Genomic DNA, 18,282 nt, shown 5'->3' on the forward strand with positions numbered 1-18,282 from the left:
CAATCTTGCAGTCGTTGCTAGGCCTAATTCGAAACAAAAACAGCTGATCGAGACAAAAACATTGCAAGGCCATCTCAACTTGGAAAAAAGAAGAAAGCAGATGAGTTTTGAGGGTAAGTAGTTTTACCATTAATTTAACTGCCCCTTCGCTCTTTCATGCTATAAGGACGCACTTGGTTTTGTATTAGAAACATATCAAAATATTTTGACAAAATACAACTTCCAGTGAGCTCATTTCCAAGAATCTTCGTAATGCACTGGGCAGGGGTATAGAACCAAATCAACGATCGGGGGGCAACCCAGTAACTCTGCTTAATTTATTGCAGCACCGTAATCTTAGGAAATATTTTGAGACAGTATCGTTATTTATGGAAGCATCCTTTCGTATTCGTCTGTTGTTTGGAAAATTAGAAAAATGTAGAGTTAATCTTCTTAGCTTTAATTAGCATGTTCAAATCTACGCGAAAAGCTTGCCAAACTGAAAATCGGATTGAAAAATTAAACAAATGATTCTGAAAATCTGAAAGCTGAAAATCTTTAATTTCTCATTAGCTTGGGTCGTAAGAGGCTTTTGTTTGCTTTCATATTTAAATTTCAACGGAACTTTCGCTACGAGTGAGTGAAGTCGCCAGCTCTCTGTAAATATAGTGGTAGGAATTGCGAGGTGTGGTCAGATGGAGAGAAATAACAAATACACTGTCTTCGGATGCTAAGCAGCAACAGATGCAGCAAAAATTACAGCATTTAATGAGAAGGCTGAACAGGCTGTGTGTAACCTTACCTCACCCTTAAATCAAGGGACTTCCGTATTAATATCAAGTGACTAGGTAAATTTGCTTATAAGTCCCTATTATTCTTTTTTTCAGACATTATTCCCGGGCCGAAATAGTCCATTGACTTTTACAACGCAAGAAGCCTATTTAACAATAAAAAAGCTATTTTAAAATTTGATAAATATAAGCTTTTTATCTCTTTTTTGACAGCGATATCGTATTACAGTAAAAGTATCTTTAATATACCAACTCTGCACACTCTTTTTTTACAAGAACAATTTTATAAGAACTACAAGACTAAAGTAAGTTATCTCGCTCACTTCCTTAGCAAATGAGGCCTGAACACCTCCCTAGAGAGTAAAAGTTAGCAATTGTAATGCTTACACCCTGATAATTAAAGAACAAATTAAGAACAATCCAGCTTCAGAATCTCTAAAAAAATTAAGAACAACCAGCCTAAACATCACTTTACAACAAAGTGAGTGAGACATCCTTTCTTGGCGACAAGCTTGAAAAGTCAGCGAAGAAGCTCCCCTGGAAGGCTAAAAACTCCTCGTTTTTGAGATGAAGCATTGTTCAAGATTGCTCTTAAGCGAGGGGCAATTCATACTTGCAATTAGCGTGCGAGATTCTCATGAAAATAAAAGGATTTCCAGGGTTTTTACGATAAAAGAAAGGGATTTCCACCAAAGGTTTACGAGTCTTTCTTGGAGTGATTTGCCCCAGGGAGAAAGGGTATTACTCTGATTTAAAGGAAATAGCTGCAGATCTGAAGCTCTCTTCTCCCGGGAATTCCCTAGAATTTTATTTCAAGAAAATGCCTACAATACAACTTGATTCTAAATTTAGCATGTAGTGTATGCCTTGCATTGCGGTTTGATTGTAACATATCCGTTCTGTTGATGATACAGGATCAAATCTGCATCAGCAAAATGGACTCATGTCCTAACACCCGGTTGCATTTCCGGAACGTTTGTTTTATCGGAAGTAAAAAAAATGACTAAAAACTGGAACAGAGGAGGGAGGAGGATGAGATGTATTAAAATAGAAGACAATAATAAACAGAAAGAGACTGCTCGATTATATAAGCCACAATCTAACCATCTGTGCACAATCGTCGTAGATTGACCAAGTCTTTATGTCTGCTGTACGTCTGCCTATAAACCACATAAAAACCTTAGCACACAAGCCTTGAAATACATACAAAACATCTTATCAGGGCATAGTGACTTTATCTTCCCATTTTAATTGACTCGAGTGCTCTAGTTCCTGTCAGCTTTTCAGTGGAAGCAGCTTTTTGGAAAAGGCAGTGTCATTAAAAAATATCAAATAAGATTGGTATTTATTTGGTTTTCAAATCTAATTACATTTTGCATTATTTGCGCAACAAGTTTTTCACTTGTAAAATGCAACTTTACAATTGGAAATTAAGTAGTTTACTCGTACCTTCAAAAGAAATCTTTGTTTCAAATCTTGGGTCACCTCTGAGATCTATACTCTTCTGGTCCGGTTTTTGTACGCACGATACTGAGCAACAGTGAGATCTTTATAGATTAAATAAGGAACCGCGACAAAGGGTCCAAAAGGAATTACGTCACACTTTGAGAAAGAAACTCTACATGCAAACAGCTACATCAACAAAATTAGATCTCAGAGACGGAAAGACTGAGAACAAAGGTGGCGAATATGAACAAATAATAATATTAGATCTTTGGTTCTCAGGGTACCAAGAGACGGAGATAGCTCAAATCAATTGTGAGCCTTGTTCAGCGACGAACATAAACTAACAGACTTGGTTTCCTGATATTTCAAGAAATAAATGAAGATATCAGATTATACTTGGCACTAACAAGGTAACCAATTTGACAAACTGTTTTACTTTTGGAGTTTGTTTTAATGTCTAGTTTTTCTAAAGTACCTGCTATAAAAGAAGAAAGTGTCTTAAATCCAAACTGAAATGTTTGCTGTTCTTAACTCACTGTGTGTTGGTTCCATAGGCCTGTTAGCATAAACTTTAGTAGCGTTTTCTAGACACTTCACATTACCGGATAGAGATTACATCAAACTTTGTTATTTCCAAGAATTGTTTTTCAAATGAAAGTTCCTTTACAAAGTTATACTTGTACTGCCTCTCTTCAAAATCAAAAGCTTCATCTAATCATTTTAAAGTAATATTTCTCATCGAAAAAAGCTCAGTGAAAACTGTTGGCTGGATGAAATTTTTTTTCCAAACAAGCACCATTCATTAAAAGTAAGTCTTTTTTTGTTCGTTGAATCACAAACCGGTAATGGTGTTGTACATATGTGATGACGAAATTGAGTTAAGAAACGTTCGCCCATTGCAAAAGTGAACTGCAGTTTCTGGATGGGAATACGCAAGTGTGTCAGTGATGTTCTGGTCTTTAGCTGCGGCAGAATTTGTTTAAGAATTTCCATGTCTTCTCACATTTCATGCGTTTTTGTCAAAAGCTGGAATAGAGATTTTGAAACTATCTTATAGGATTATTTTCAAAAACAGCACGGATTATATTAAATGCTACTTCTTTTCATACTGGAAGGTTAAGGATCAAATCACCATATATATTCGGACAAAGTAAAGTTAACTAAATGGATTATAATGAGTTTTCCATGTTAAAATTATCCTGCTGACGCACTCGTGTCTAAGTAACTCTAAAAGCCCTTCAATCCACGTCTGATTTTCTGTATTTGAAATATTAATCATCGTTCAAGGGTAATCTAAATACGGTACTAAAGTTCATCTTTTAAATCTAGATACAGTTCCAATTACATCAAATAATGAAATGAATGAAACATACCTGACTTTTGGAGACTCAACCTAAAGGAAACTTTTTCTGAGGCATACCCTAGAATGCAGGAACTGATATACCAAGGGGTTTTCATGGTGCGTCTCTGCATTCTAGGGTATGCCGCAGAAAAAACCTTTTTTGTATTCAGCAGTAAAGAAATAATGCAAAAAAATTAGCTTTATTTATCGTCTTACCTAATTTATTTTAAAGTAAAAATTTGACTTTGAACCAAAATCCAATCATCAAATAACATCCCCCCCATTCTTGCTACTTAAATCCACCCCTGCTAGAATGTTGTAAAAAGGAGACTTGAATTCTTTTTTAGTCAGAAGATTGTGGCTCTTATTCTTCGGTCAGCATTGAACCTGATACCTGGCTTTCAGTCAGCATCGGTCTTAGAGCTAAAACATTTTTAGCTTTCATTTTATAATCTCCCTGTAAATAAAACAATATTCTTGCATATGTCAATAATTTCTCTCACAAAAACATATTCTTCTCATATCGGTCCTCTCCTCTCACTCTCTTTTTGACGTTCTACCAGAGAAGGTTTCTTTGTATGGCTAAGATAACAGGGTCGCAATGTGCCACATTATCATATCCTTATTAATCAGCTACAGTCCCTGCCAAAGGTCTTGGGATTTGAAGTCTTTTTTGAAGGTCAAATTCAGTGATCCTCCTCTTCGTCAGGGCACAATTTCGGTTTACTATAAAACGGAATTGGAGATAAGGAAGTACTTTCCTATGCGTTAATTTTACGATTTTTTTTAGCTAAGTATCAACATTATTCTATAGGGGAGGTGGCGAAAGTGGTATTTTTTCGGTAAAGAAGTGAAAGATAGAATATCATGCAAATTGCTGGTTATTCCAAGGTTCTTTGGCAGAAGTTGTAGGTACTGTGTGTCACAAGATTCTAGTTTGAATAGGTACCACATGTCCAGCTCCAAGTTGCTTCATAAGCCTCTCCTCTTCAAAATCATGTGACTAAGTGTTTCAGGAAATGGCTTCTTGTGGATACATCGATGTCAACACAGTTCAAAAGTTATAGCTTGTCTATTCATGCTTGTTCGAATTTTTCTAAAAACATCGAAAAGCTTTCTTTGGTTGCAAGCTCAATAAATTTTGTATTCTCTAAAATGCTCTGAAATGATCACGATCGAAAGTCTTTGCTAGAAGTATTCATTGAGCCAAAACTGTGTTAGATCCCACTCTGACCCTGTTTTTTGTTTTCAATGAAAAATACAACTGACTAGTGATAATCATTGCTTGAGGTATAAAGTGCAGTCTATATAAAGTGCTATGTAATATAACTAAGGAAAAACGAGTTGTTTCAATCTCCCATGGGACTGTGAGCATTGCACTGCACCTTGGGCTGGCTTGAATCAGCTGACTCTGATGGACTTATGAACGTCTCGACTCTGCATTTACAGATCATTGCCGAAGCTCTTTAAGAGAATTAAGTGTATTTGATAGTTAACATTTGCTTTTGCTGGAAACTATCATTTTATGTATCAACAAGAATCAATGGTATAGGCATTTATGAGGGTTACGGGGGTTTTTACCCTTGCCCCCTTCTTTGTCAAATATTATCCATCTAACGTTATTAAGAATGAGTCGCTGTAAATCATATTCTCCTCATTTACAAATGAAAAACGGTACCACAAGGACAAATCCTGGAACTGAGTTTCTCTAAAGTATATCCCTGGAGCAACGCCTTCTTTATATTTTGTAAGAGATACTATCTTCGCCACCACATGGATGGCCTTGGCAAATTCAACGACAATCGTGTTTGTGACCTATGCCACTTGTTCTGGCCAAAAGATAAAGATGAGCAAGCGAAATTCTCAATAGAACAAAACACGTCTGGGTCAGAGAATTGAAACTGTCCACAACATTAGGCCCTTTAAAGCTCTGGAAATTCTTTATCTCAAAGATCGAACAGCGTGGTCAGATTACCCTCTGTCACATGATCGATCATTGGACTCTGACGGTGGGATGAAGTCCTATTCAAAACTAATACCTTTTTTAATTATTTTTAGCTCATTTGATCTTTGACTAGAGATCCATATAGAAAGCGCGAATAATGTGAAATGGGGGTAAAAGGAAGAGTAAGAGAAATAGCCATAAATAAAAAAGGGGAAAATTGAAAGGAAGGAAAGGAGCCAAAAAAAATTAAAAAGGGGAAAAAAGAAAGGAAAGGAAGAGGTGGGGAAACGATACAATTCTGGGCTATTGGGGTTTGTCTTATTGGCAAAATCATCATTTCAAAGGTTGGAATAGTTTGTTACTTGGCTTTTTGAAGGCTAGTTTTCCATTTCTATGATAATTGAAAAAACCCCTCTTCATTTATCTACAAAGAAAACAATTCCAAAGATATATGCTCAAGTGGTGCTGTGCAGCCATTGTAAACGTGGAATATAAACAAGGATATATAGTCCGTGGTCTTCATTTGTTAGAAGGCATTGTCAAATGGCCTGCAAAAGATACACAGTTTGCTCTGTTTATAATGCTTGTGTCACGTAAGGCCTGGGCTTCTCTGATAAATGTTTCCTGTTGCCGTTCTTGTGCTACAACGGGCGGCATCAACTATAGCAAATGTTCATAATGAAATACTGCTGTTATCTGTGAACACAACAACACTAACAATGTAATTGAATATAGTAAACACGCAATAAGATTCCATTGCTGACAATATCAGTGTATTGCAAAAATTCGATGTTGATCTACTATGATATATACTGTCACGAACATTTTCTTTTGTGGCTGAAAAAAAGCCGGTGGTTGAACAATTGAACAGGCATTTGCTGCGAATACATTCTAACTATAAATATGTACCACTTGTCAGTTAGGTATACCGTCGAAATGTGGCCACAATAACATAATCTAACATACTCAGCACAAAAGGACTACCAGCAAGGCAACAAAGTTTTTTCATAACGCTGGGAGAGAAGGGCGCCTGTGTTTTGATGTTGAGACTCTTGTACCCAGACCCCAATGTAATTTGAATCATTCTAAACAACGCAACATTGACTGTTTTCCCCGAGTTGTGTGAAGTAAAGCCCTGGTCAAACGATCCAACATTTCACCCAACATTTCGCCCAACATTTTTCTTTTATGCTGGAATGTGACCTAACTATGGTGGTCAAACAATCCAACATTTCTCCCGACATGATGTTGGGTGATATGTTGGGTGAAATGTTGGATCGTTTGACCAGGGCTTAACATTATAGGCGGTGCGATAGAATGTTACTAAACCCCTAGTGACTTTCAGACATCTCTGGTTTTGGAAGAAAGTTTTTTAACTCCCTGAATTACGTGTCCCCCTCCAAAGTCTCTCGATCCACCAAATTACTACGATTTCGTCATGAGAGCAATTTAGATAAATTGCAATTTAGTCTGTGGCTTTTCTCCTAAATACAGTGACCTGAAAAAATAAGGAGACTGAAGCCTGTTGCAGGAAAATGATATTAGCTGCAAAAATTCCATTGTAGTGAGATTTTCTTCCATTTGTTATAAGATATTTATCGATTATGGAGATCAATGTGTAACAGTTATGCTCTTAAACTTAAAACGTCACCGAATGTACGCCTGGAGTTCTTAGAATTGTCATTAATCCATATTATGTCTTCACTGTCCAACCATTCATTTACCATGAAGTAAAATATCGCAGAATGCTTTCCCGTCCTGTACTTGTGACGTCATTTTTGAAAGGTCTTTATTCCTAGGTGAGCTTTCTTAGGAACGTTTACTAGTTGCACTTGCAGCAGTATTCAGTGGCACATTTATTGCTGGTTCCATGTAGCAATAAATTTTGATAATTTTATCACAATGATATCACGATTATTCTGAAGTTTGGCTGACGTATCTCTCTGAATGAAAAGTAGGTTAATATCAATTTTCTTTAATGTAAGTTATGACAAATAAAATAGTGGGGCAAATCACTCTGTGTTGAGATCTCAACCAAGAAAATCCCATTGTTTTATCAGAATATCTGTAGAAACCTTTTTGTTTAAGTGGAAATCTGAAACGCTTTTTTCAAGTTAACTTGCCTCTCTAAAAATTAGCGTATAGAGGCCTCCTTTTCAAAAGGTTAGTCATATCATTTTCAATATCATTGCAAGGTTATTGCTTTTATTCAACAATAACTCAACAGTATTATCAAAATCAGTTTTGCAGTATAAAAAGAAGTATTGTCGTGGTGCTCTTACTGCGAAGAAAAGATCGGATCACCCTGGGAAACAGAACATTTGTTCGTTTAAACAATACAAAAGATTACATTTGACCTTGGATAAACATCATCGAACACCTTGTTGCATGAGAATAAAACCAATTGATTGTTGAATCAAATTTACACCACAATATTACGAAGTACTTGTAGCTAGGTCTGTGAAGTTAGAGCATTGTCTTTAGCTTTCTGATGCTCATTAACCAATAGTCAAATATGTATTCCCTCTTTCAGGACATGGAAGAATCTAAATTGGATAGTCAGAAAGGCATTGGTGAGTTCCATCATAGATTTATAGTGAAAACTTCATTTGTAGTTTTCGTTTAAACTGTTAACTGTTTTAGTTAAGTCTTCTCAACAGATTCATCTGATACCAATAAATAACGACATCAGCAAAGTTGAGAATTCATAATTGTATAGATTTGTAGATATTGCAATTTCTAGGCTTTGAAATAATTGCAAGACCTGAAATGATTGAAAATTGAGAAATGTCAGTACCAGGCACCGAGGCGATTGGTGTTTAGTCTCGGATAGATGTTCCATTCCATGGAGCAATATCTAGCCTCTACTGTGGGCAATTTATTTCTAATGGACATCTTATATTGATTATCTTAAATAGCTACGTCTTTGTCTCCAAATAAAGGGAAGGAGTAATTGAATAGTGGAATAAGTTCGGTCTAGAACCATAAACTAACAAACGTTTCACATTGATGACCGGGATTAAACAGCTAATCCCAGCCTTGTTTCTTAAAAACGACAAGGGAAGAAAGGGAAAAAGCCAAAGGCAATTTCAGGCTTATCTTCAAAGTATAACAATTGGTGAGATCTCTTTAGGTTTCAACAACAATTTCATTAAGGAGAATTGTGGAGATTTATAATAGGATCAATACTGTTTAGCCTGTCAGGATTTTTGCAGATTTTATGTAACTTTAACAAAGGTATTTGAGTGTCATTCCAGTCAGTCTTTATGCAGATCAGTAAGTCTTAGTACGTAACCGAGCATGAAGCTATTGATAAGGGTTCAGATGTAAAGATTCAGAGAAACATAATTCAAAAGATACCCCCTAATAAAACACGCTTCCTCATATCGGTCGTCTCCAAGTTTTTCCAGTGTCCAGACCTTGTATGTTCAGTCTCAGAAAACGGATGCCACATTACAAGGACGGTTTCACGTCTGATACTTAGAGTTAGCATTGTATTTACATTTGGGACCCGATGGAGTGGTTATGATGCATTGAAAACTGCCTCTATCGTTGATCATGTGATATTAAAGCAAAAGTAAATTTACATTATAGATCACTTCACAGCCATCTTTCATTCTTAGTATGACAATTCGATTGACTGTTGGACGATTAAAGAAAGTTTAGAAGAAGTAGCTGGATAAATTGAAATATTCTGTTCGATTTTCCCTTTGTACGATACTCTAGACCAACTCTATTGGGCAAAAATTAACTTTCTTGGGAATCTTAGTAAATTTGTCTTTGAATATCATTTTATTACGGCATTACAGGCAGAGTGGAATAGGGGGGCTGTAGCCCCCACTTTTTGCCAGAAAAAATGATGTGATTAGACTTCTTTTGTTTCGTTTACCCCAACCCCCCCCCCAACCATCCCTACTTTTCTCAACGCTCTGTGGTGCCTGTTTTAGGAGAAGGCTGATAGTGAAGGAGAATGGAAACCAGCGCATTAATGTTACGGAAATTGTTATTGTTCATGCCTTTGGATTTGAAATCCTTTTTAAGGAAAAAGAGAAACTGTTTAAAAAATGGAAGGAGAATTGGCAAAACTAGCTGAAATTCTGAGCAAACTAATTCATATCTTTATGAGGGTGTTTGATTGTCTTGACAGGACGAAAGGGGACTCTACTCTTTTAGCCCTCTAGAAAAGAAATGAGATCTCTTACAAACATTTGGGATTCTTATTAAACTCCCTTGGCATGTTCAAATATAGAATATCTAGATATTGTTATTTCATTTCAGTACTTTTTCCCTCGCTAAGAATTTGTCATTTGCTTATCAAGAAAACACATTTTTCAACTTACACTGCAAACAAATATACCTTTCAAGGTAATAATGTTCAACAGATATTTTTCTTACATAAATGCGCTTTTAAATAAATTCTTAAAGATTTTGAAGTTTGATTTTTTATTGAATCTTATTTAGATGATGGATCAGAGGAAAGTCGTTACGTCAGTGCTCAAGACAAGGTAAATAAGCCGCTAAAGGTTAGTAAATGAATGACCAATTCTATTCTAAACTAGCATGAATTCTTCTTTGCAAAGTTTGTTTGTTTTTGTATTATTTTCATTTTAGGGTAAAATCAAACAGTCCTTCTTTAGTGAGCTGCACCACAGCTACACAGTCGTTCCTTAATTTGTTTTCCTATTTTTGCATGTGATACCCAACTGCTAGCAGGAAGTAATGACATTTACCTCTATTTCGTTCCGGGTTGACGTCATTGATTTTGAATCTCGCTATCTATGGATCTTTCTGAAAAATTGTACTTCAGAATTAAAATCTTCATCTTTTAATTAGTTTGTACTGAGACAATCATGTTGTTTAGACTGTTCGGTCGCGAGTTACTTTGTTTCGAATATTTAGATATTTCTTTAGATTTGACCGGAATTTGCTGCTGCAGTGAAAAAATTTCACTACAGCAACAAAGTCCATTGAAATGTATAGGAAAAGCTAAATCTTGAAAATGGGTTAATTCGCTGTCTGCCGTCCAAACAATTTTCAGCACAGACTAATTTCAACATGAAGATTCCAATTCCATGATCCATTTTTGCCAAATGTTTTAATTTCATTTCATTTCATATTGATAATTCAAACTTTTAATTACAATATACTGATAATACGATTTAATATTAATTAGGTAAGCTTAGGACACTTGGAAAAAACTCAGAAGAGCTATCGAGCCAAGTGCCCTTTACACAATTTAACAACAATTTGCGATATAAACAAAACAAATTATGTTAATAGTAACATAACAACAACAGCTAAGAAAATAAGATTATATAAAATAAGAATATTAAACTAAGCAAAATGAAACTAAAGTAACTGGATTAGGTTTGGGAAATCAGGATACTTGCTAGTTTATTATTCAAAATTAAAATTAAGATCAAAAACGAAAAGACAAAAATACAGATGTTTATTAAAAAGGATTTGAGAAGGATTTTTTAATTAAGACTATATACAAATATGAATATCAACCGATCGAGCACTGTTGTTTAGAAGCCATGTTTTATATTTCTTCGAAAACGTACGTTAATTATTAGATTGCCTTTTATCAAAAGGTATATTGTTCCAGATTTTAACTCCATTGTTTAAAATACTTTGATGCTTGATATTAGTTCTTAGAAGATTTTATCTCGTTTGTTATCAATAATATCATGCATAAATTTGGCACATTCTATTTCATAGCAGTCATTAAGACATAGAAGTTTTAATTCGTTAAAAAGAGGTTGACTGTTAGCTGTTCTTGGCTGAAATGTAATCAACCTTAAAGCATGCTTCATGCTCTTTCTTACAGGATCTAAAGCAGTCTTGTAGGTCTCTCCCCAATTAATAATACCATAATTAACGTGTGGCTGTATAAATGCATTTTTATGTTAACAAGTATATTTTTAGGTGGCTGGTGCCTTATGCGAGCTAATATACCAATACTTTTAGATATTTTTAAATTAGTCTGCTGAATATAAGCCTTCCAGGCTAATTTATAATCGATCAAAATACCTAGATATTTGACAGTCTGTGCTTCAGTTAGTTTTTTATTGTTTATGAAAATATCCATTTTTCGATTTAGCATCTTGTTTTTTGGAGGAATAGTTGAGAAATTAGATTCTTTTGTATTCAGAGATAGCTTATAGTAATCAGCCAATCAGAGATTTTAGCTAACTCGTTATTAGCTTGAGATTCAAGAGTTTCCAATTTTTCATGTGACATAAAAAGGCTTGTATCATCAGCAAAAAGGTAAAATTCGAAACCTTGTGTTGATTTAGGTATATCATTAATGTAAAGAAGGAATAGAAGGGGGCCTAAAACACTACCTTGAGGTACACAGTAAGTGATATTTAATCTAGTTTTTTAAGAAGAATTTCATGATCAACAGTATCAAAAACTTTTGCGAAATCAAGGAAATACAACATAAATATTTTTTGCTTTCAACCGCATCAACAAGTTTTGCATAAACATCTAAGATTGCAAGGGTTGTAGATTTGTTTCTCTGAAAACCTAATTGATGATTAAAAATAATTTTGAGTGACTCTAAGAAATTACTAACTCGCACAAACATCAGTTTTTCAATTACTTTGTTAAAAATTGGAAGAAGTGATATTGGGCGATAATTCGTTACCTCAAATGGGGAGCTGGCTTTAAAAATTGGTATAACTTTAGCATACTTCAAAATTTGGGGACAGTAGCCAGTGGTAAATGATTCCTTTATTAATAAAGTTAATTGACCAACAATACCAGCTTTTATTAGTTTGACTAGTTTGGTAGGAATACCATAAGCATCAGCTGACTTTTTAGCATCTAAGTTACTTATTACGTCACTAACTTCAAACTCCGTGGCAGGGTTCAAAAAGAGGCTGTTTGGATATAAAGATAAAAATTGCCCGGATCAGAGAATATCTGATGAACGGGAAAGGGCACGTGCTTAATTGTGCTCCTTTACCTACGTTTTTGATAAAGGAGCATTGATTGTGTAGTTGTTGAGGACATTAATAAGTTTTCCCCTATTCTAAGAATTTTTCTTTAAAGCATTATTGCTCTTTAAACTTAAGTGATCAAATTGAAAAAGTACATTCTTCTTCTGACGTCATAATCTTGGAACTCTGTTACACCTGAAGCTTAGTGGTTCGTGAAAGAAAAAGATGTTTACCTTTTTTAGATGTTTTCTTTAATGGTTAACCATTGACTTCAACATAATCAATGATATCTTTTTTCCATAAAGGCACTATTTCCCGTCAGCCAACCGTTCAGAGTTAACGATAGACTTCGCAGCGTGTTTATGATAAAAAACAATATTGAGAATTAGCTGATTGGATACGTAACAATAGGTCTATTGTGTAATCCAACCAATGGGAAAATTAAATGGCCAGCGAAATGCGTCGGGACATAGTGCCTGTCATTATTATAAAAGAGTGCAAAATCTAGGTGCGTGTCTGAAAGGAAGATTTATAGAATATTAAAGAGTAAGAGCTAATTTTTATTAAATACTGTGCACCTAGCTTAGTTAGAGCTGTCAAGAAGCTCAAATTCCTTGTTTAATATAATCTATTTGATCAAAATTAGACTTGTATTGACTTTAATCTATTGCCTTAGGACAGTGGCTGTAATTGTTTATATGTCAAAGAGGATGTTAGCCGTATCATATAAGTTGGGATGGCAATGGTCAGGTGACATTAATATTTAATGACGCAATCGCTTTGGTGCTATGAATGACAGGTGCTCTTTATTCAATCCTTAATCTGTCGTTCAACAAGACCATATCTTTTCTTCTCTCTATATTATCGGGGGTTTCTGAACCTTGTCCAGTGTCTGTGATCATGGTCTTATATGTAATGATATATCTGTGGCTTGGTCCTCTGTGATTTTCTTCATGGCACTCAAGAGGTGATAACAGTTCTTAATACAAAGAATTAAAGTATAGGAAACATCCATTGGCTTCCCTGTCCCTTTTTGTTTATTAATCCTTCGTGACGTCATCAACAATAAAGCTTTGCTTTCTATTTGTTTGTTGAACCCCTCATATTGTGAATTGTTCTGCTGTCTCCGATCTCTTTGAGATAGTTTCAAATTAAATGTGTCAAATCTGATTTTCTATTTCTTCTTCTTTGAAAGAAATTCATTCTAATAAAAGCTTTTGATTTGAGCCAATTTATGAGTTCGTGTTATTATTGCTGAGTTAATAAAGAATCCATGTTCCTTGGGTTTGTTTCATGGTGTGACATAGATGCCAATGATACGGCAATACTTGGAAATTTCTCTGCAATCAAATCTAAGTGATAGCCAATTAAGTTCTTACTGGGTTGAATCCATATAATGTCTACTTGTCTTAATCAAGGAGCATTATTCCCCCGGTAAAACCAGCGGCCTGTATGAATAAATACGCAAGCCACCGTCGGGGAAGTCGTTGTAATTGAAACTAAGATTTACTCGCTAAAAGATTTGGCATGCGCTAAAGTGCAATTAAAGCGCTGTGTCGATTGATCGATTCGAACAATTTGCATTATTGGAATGAGCTCGTCCCGTTGGCTTGAACTGACGCTGCTGTTTCCTTAAGCCATGATCACAATATTTTGTAAAGGATTGTTACAAGAATAATTGAAGGATCAATGACCTGTTATTGGCATTAGTATCAATATGTACAAAATGCAGACAAAAGACGAAGTAATAAGAAATCTGGATAGAATCCTGATCAATGGTTCAAATTGTTCTTCACGGAGATCGAGCCAGGCAAGCACGTCTTTCAGACGTTGCAGCGACGTCAGTTCAATAAGTGTCTGCAGTACTAGGTCCCCATTACCGGTGAGTGACATTTTTCAAGCACATACACACAGATTCTGTGATATAGATCTGTCCTCATCAAATATTACGTTGAAGGTCTCCTAATGTACTCAATAGGCTAAATTAAAGCAATCAACTTCTTCACAAAACCACTCGTTACAAATCATCAGAACGAATAGAAAGATCATCTTATTTTCAAGTGGAAATCTCAATCTGAGTCTGATATTACATGTCGAGACTATGTTCGAGACTATTTTTCACTGACTTGTGGTGGTAAGTTTTCTGTTGTGGTGACGAGATAGGCCTAACAAAATGACGATAAGTTCTAATGCAAACTTTAATAGCCACAATAAGCCAGAAACGAAACAGATACACTATAGAAATCCTGATTAAAGAGATTCTACAGCATGCATGGAATTGCTAAGCTCCATATCAGGAAAATCATATTTATTTAGGTGTGTTAGAATAAATCTCAATATACGATTTCCAATAAGAAATCTTTCGAAAAGTGTAGGAATTCAAAAAATCTTGATTTGTGTCGAAGCAGACTCAGGAGAGGTTAGAAGGATGTCGACGATTATTATTCTTAATCAGAGGAATACCGCATATTCCGCATTATTTATTACTTTGAAATTACTTCTTCAACCAATGTACGTTGGTCTTTCTAAGCTAGCACATTCATTTCCTGATTAGCAGGCATGTTAGCTGCCTTATTGATGCCAAGTTGTAGCTCATCAGTTTCAACTTCTTCCAATGAGATGATAAAGTTGAATGTTTTTGTTTTTTATTTTGTGTCATAAGTATATGTCAGACAAAAAGTGGACTAATATAATGTTTTCGTTGTTCATATGCTTTCTTTGAAACCAGAGGATTCAGCCATTAATTCAAGTTTTTCTTTCCTTTGTCTGTAATAAAATTGAAACTCAATGGTTTTACGTTGGTTGATGGTTAGTTATTAAATAACGTCGAATCTGATTTACACACGTGCGTTCTGTCGAATACGTTGGTCAACAGGCCAACACTTCCTCGTCTTATGTCAAACCTTGCAATCAAGGTCAGCCAATATAGTATTCAGGTCTATTTAGAGTAGAGCCGCGAATGAACCCAGGGTGTTGCCGTTTAATCGCTATGTTTCACTGGAACTCAGTGGTCAACCATGAATAAACGCTCATGTCGATAATGACGGGGCAGGTTTGCATCGAGACATATCAACCTGCATATGATTAGGTTGTATTGTGTGATTTTCAATCGTAGTCAATGAATATTAGCCAAGTTTCATAAGGCAGAGCGGAGCACATAGTTTGCAGAATATCACCGTTGTTAGTAACAACTCTAGTTTTTGATCGGTTACAAACTGCAAAACAGAATTTTCTACGATAGCCCAAAAAATTTATCATCTTTGAAATGATGACATGGTGTGGTGACGCAAAGGGAGTGGCAAAGTTTGTTCTTCTGATTTTCGCAACCCCTGTTACTGACTGCAAGGATTTGTAATTTTGTCGTGGAACTCAACCTGTCCAATTTTTTGTTAAGCTTTATTGTGGCTGACACTTTCCTCTCTTTTTTTACCTCACTTTTACGTAAATCACGACATTCAAGGCTATCATAAAAAGTATGATAGATTAATTAAATGGTGACTTAAATCTAGGCGATTGTTTTTTGTTGTTTGGTTGTATTTAAGTAAAGGACACCAAAAAATGGAACTGCAAATAAAACAGTTTTTTTGGATTTCAATTAAAGGAAAATTTTGAAGTTTAACTGTATGTTGTTACGGTAATTCAATATTGGTCCTAGGCTACCATTGTATCGAAGCAAACACACAACATAATAAATAAACCCATGCAAAGGCTTGGGAGATTATAACCTCAAATTTACAGTGAAATCGTTTAAATCTTGAAATCCGATTTGTTTTCCCAACTTAACGCAATTGAAAAGGCTGGTTATCGTTCAATTGTGGGATTGCGTTTTTGAGGAAACTGATAAAAGGGCAATAATGTATCTCTATTTCTAAATTACAAAGGAGGAAATTTAATAATGCTTATAAGACTACGCCTAAAATTTTATTGTTCATTGTAGGTAATATTGTTCATTGTAGAAGCTTATTTCGAGTTTCTATTAAGGCTTTTCCTAGAGAAATTTATAGAGCTGTGGTTTTACGTTAACAGATAAATGATTATTTGATTTCATGCAAACAGATTTTTTTGAGCTGTATATTCTAGAAGTACGTAGCCCTTGCTGTCTACATAGAGAGATAACTTGTTAAAGATTTGAACAATAAAAGCAATGCTTTCTATGCAATAGACCCTTTCTCTCCTCCAGCTCTCTCCCTTCTCTTCTTTCTCCTCCTTCTCCTCTTTCTCCCCCTTCTCCTCCTTCTCCCCCTTCTTTTCTCTCTCCCCTTCTCTTCTTTTCCCTCTTCTTTGCTCTCTTCGCTCTCTCTCGTCTTTTCTTTCTCCCCTTCTCTTTTTTCTTCCCTTTTTCTTCTTTATCCCCTTTCTCCTCTTCCTCTCTCTTCTTTTCTTTCTATCCCTTCATTTCTTTGTCCTCTTTCTCCTCTTTCGCCCCCTCTCTCCAACTTCCCCCTTCTCTTTTTTTACCATCTTCCCTGTTCTTCTTTCTCCTCTTTCTTCTGTTTCTCCCCTTCCTTTTTCTCCCCTCTACCTCTTCTCGTCGTTAACCCCCTTATCCCCGTTCTCCTTTTCTCTGCGTTCAACCCTTTCTTTCTTCTCTCTTTTTCCTTTTCTTTCCTTTCTTTCCTTTTCTTCCCTTTTCTTCTCCTTTTCCCCCTTTTCGTCTCTTTTCTTCCCTTTCCCCTTCCCCTCTTCCTTTTCCCTCCTCCTCTTTCTCCCCTGTGCCTTCTTTTAAACGTTTATCAGCAAGATTAATAAAGAAAGAGTCTTTCCATTTTAGCTCAATATCTCGGAAAAAGAGTGGTTTTTGTATTCTTCACAATGTCAAATGGGAAAGTTAAAAGACCTCTTTGCTGCCAATAGCGGGTTTATAGACAAAAAGGTATTTTTATTTGATAGTTAACTATTTATTTTGTTTTTTTTTCGCTCAAGCAGCCTATTTGCCAAAGTTGAAGGGAAAAGAGAAAACTCATCGATATATTTTTTACTTAAATCTCCCCCCCCCCATGTACTGATAAAAAAGTATAGCCCTAGGCACCACATAGATTGAGAGAGTTACATCTAACAGTCTAACTCGCTCACCATCTGAAAGTTTATGGTTCGTATTACAAATGTCGATTGAGCTCTAGAAAAGCTCTTACATTATTACCGCAAGAGAATGAAAAATCGCACGAGGTGATCGACGTAGGGGCAATATTTTCTTCACACAAACCACAATCTAGGTGCTACTTATAAGCAACCCATTATTTTGGATATGTTTAGCCTCTGAGATTCAGAAATAATACTGGCAGGGTACAACTTTTTATCGTACTTATTTTCTTGATGGCTGCCATACGGGGATAAACTTTGGATTTGAACTTGTAAAAATTTACTATTTATGAACTGTGATTATGGAAGTTCATAAACTGGAACTGTGATACTATTTAAGAATAGTATCCATTCTCGTATTTTATCGGCTTTTATACTTTTTATCTATATGAGTAGAGTTTTTTTAGCAAACACGACTTACACGCAAATTTGCTTGTATGTTTCTTTCTTACAACGCTTTCGTGATGAAAGGAGATTTGAACGTGAAACAAAGATTTGAACCTTTATTCGCAAAAATGGTTTCAAAATAATTTTAGGCTCAGAATCACGAATTTTTAAGAATACTTAGACTAAGTCAAAATTAAATGTGTACTGTTGCATATTAGGATGTATTTTCTTAGATTACGTTTAACTCGTTGTTGTTTCTAATACCCCTGTTAATCAATACACAAGTTCCTATCGCATGCTCTACCAAATCTCCATTTCCAAAACTTATCAAAAATCTTTTTTCTCTTCTGCAGGACTTTGTCATGG

The 18,282-nt window shown here is 35.4% G+C and overlaps 1 long non-coding RNA gene across 1 annotated transcript; it reads left to right on the forward strand.

Annotated features, from left to right (window-relative positions):
- The first annotated feature begins 2,321 nt into the window (after positions 1–2,321).
- On the forward strand, positions 2,322–18,263 carry LOC148960311 (uncharacterized). The gene is made up of 4 exons (XR_016144910.1): positions 2,322–2,626; positions 8,037–8,076; positions 9,965–10,026; positions 17,222–18,263. It is a non-coding gene; the product is annotated as an uncharacterized LOC148960311 (long non-coding RNA).
- Positions 18,264–18,282: the final 19 nt, after the last annotated feature.

The sequence above is a fragment of the Rhopilema esculentum genome, chromosome 4, assembly GCF_057945365.1.
Source record: "Rhopilema esculentum isolate cy_ngs chromosome 4, ASM5794536v1, whole genome shotgun sequence".
Lineage (NCBI taxonomy): Eukaryota > Metazoa > Cnidaria > Scyphozoa > Rhizostomeae > Rhizostomatidae > Rhopilema > Rhopilema esculentum.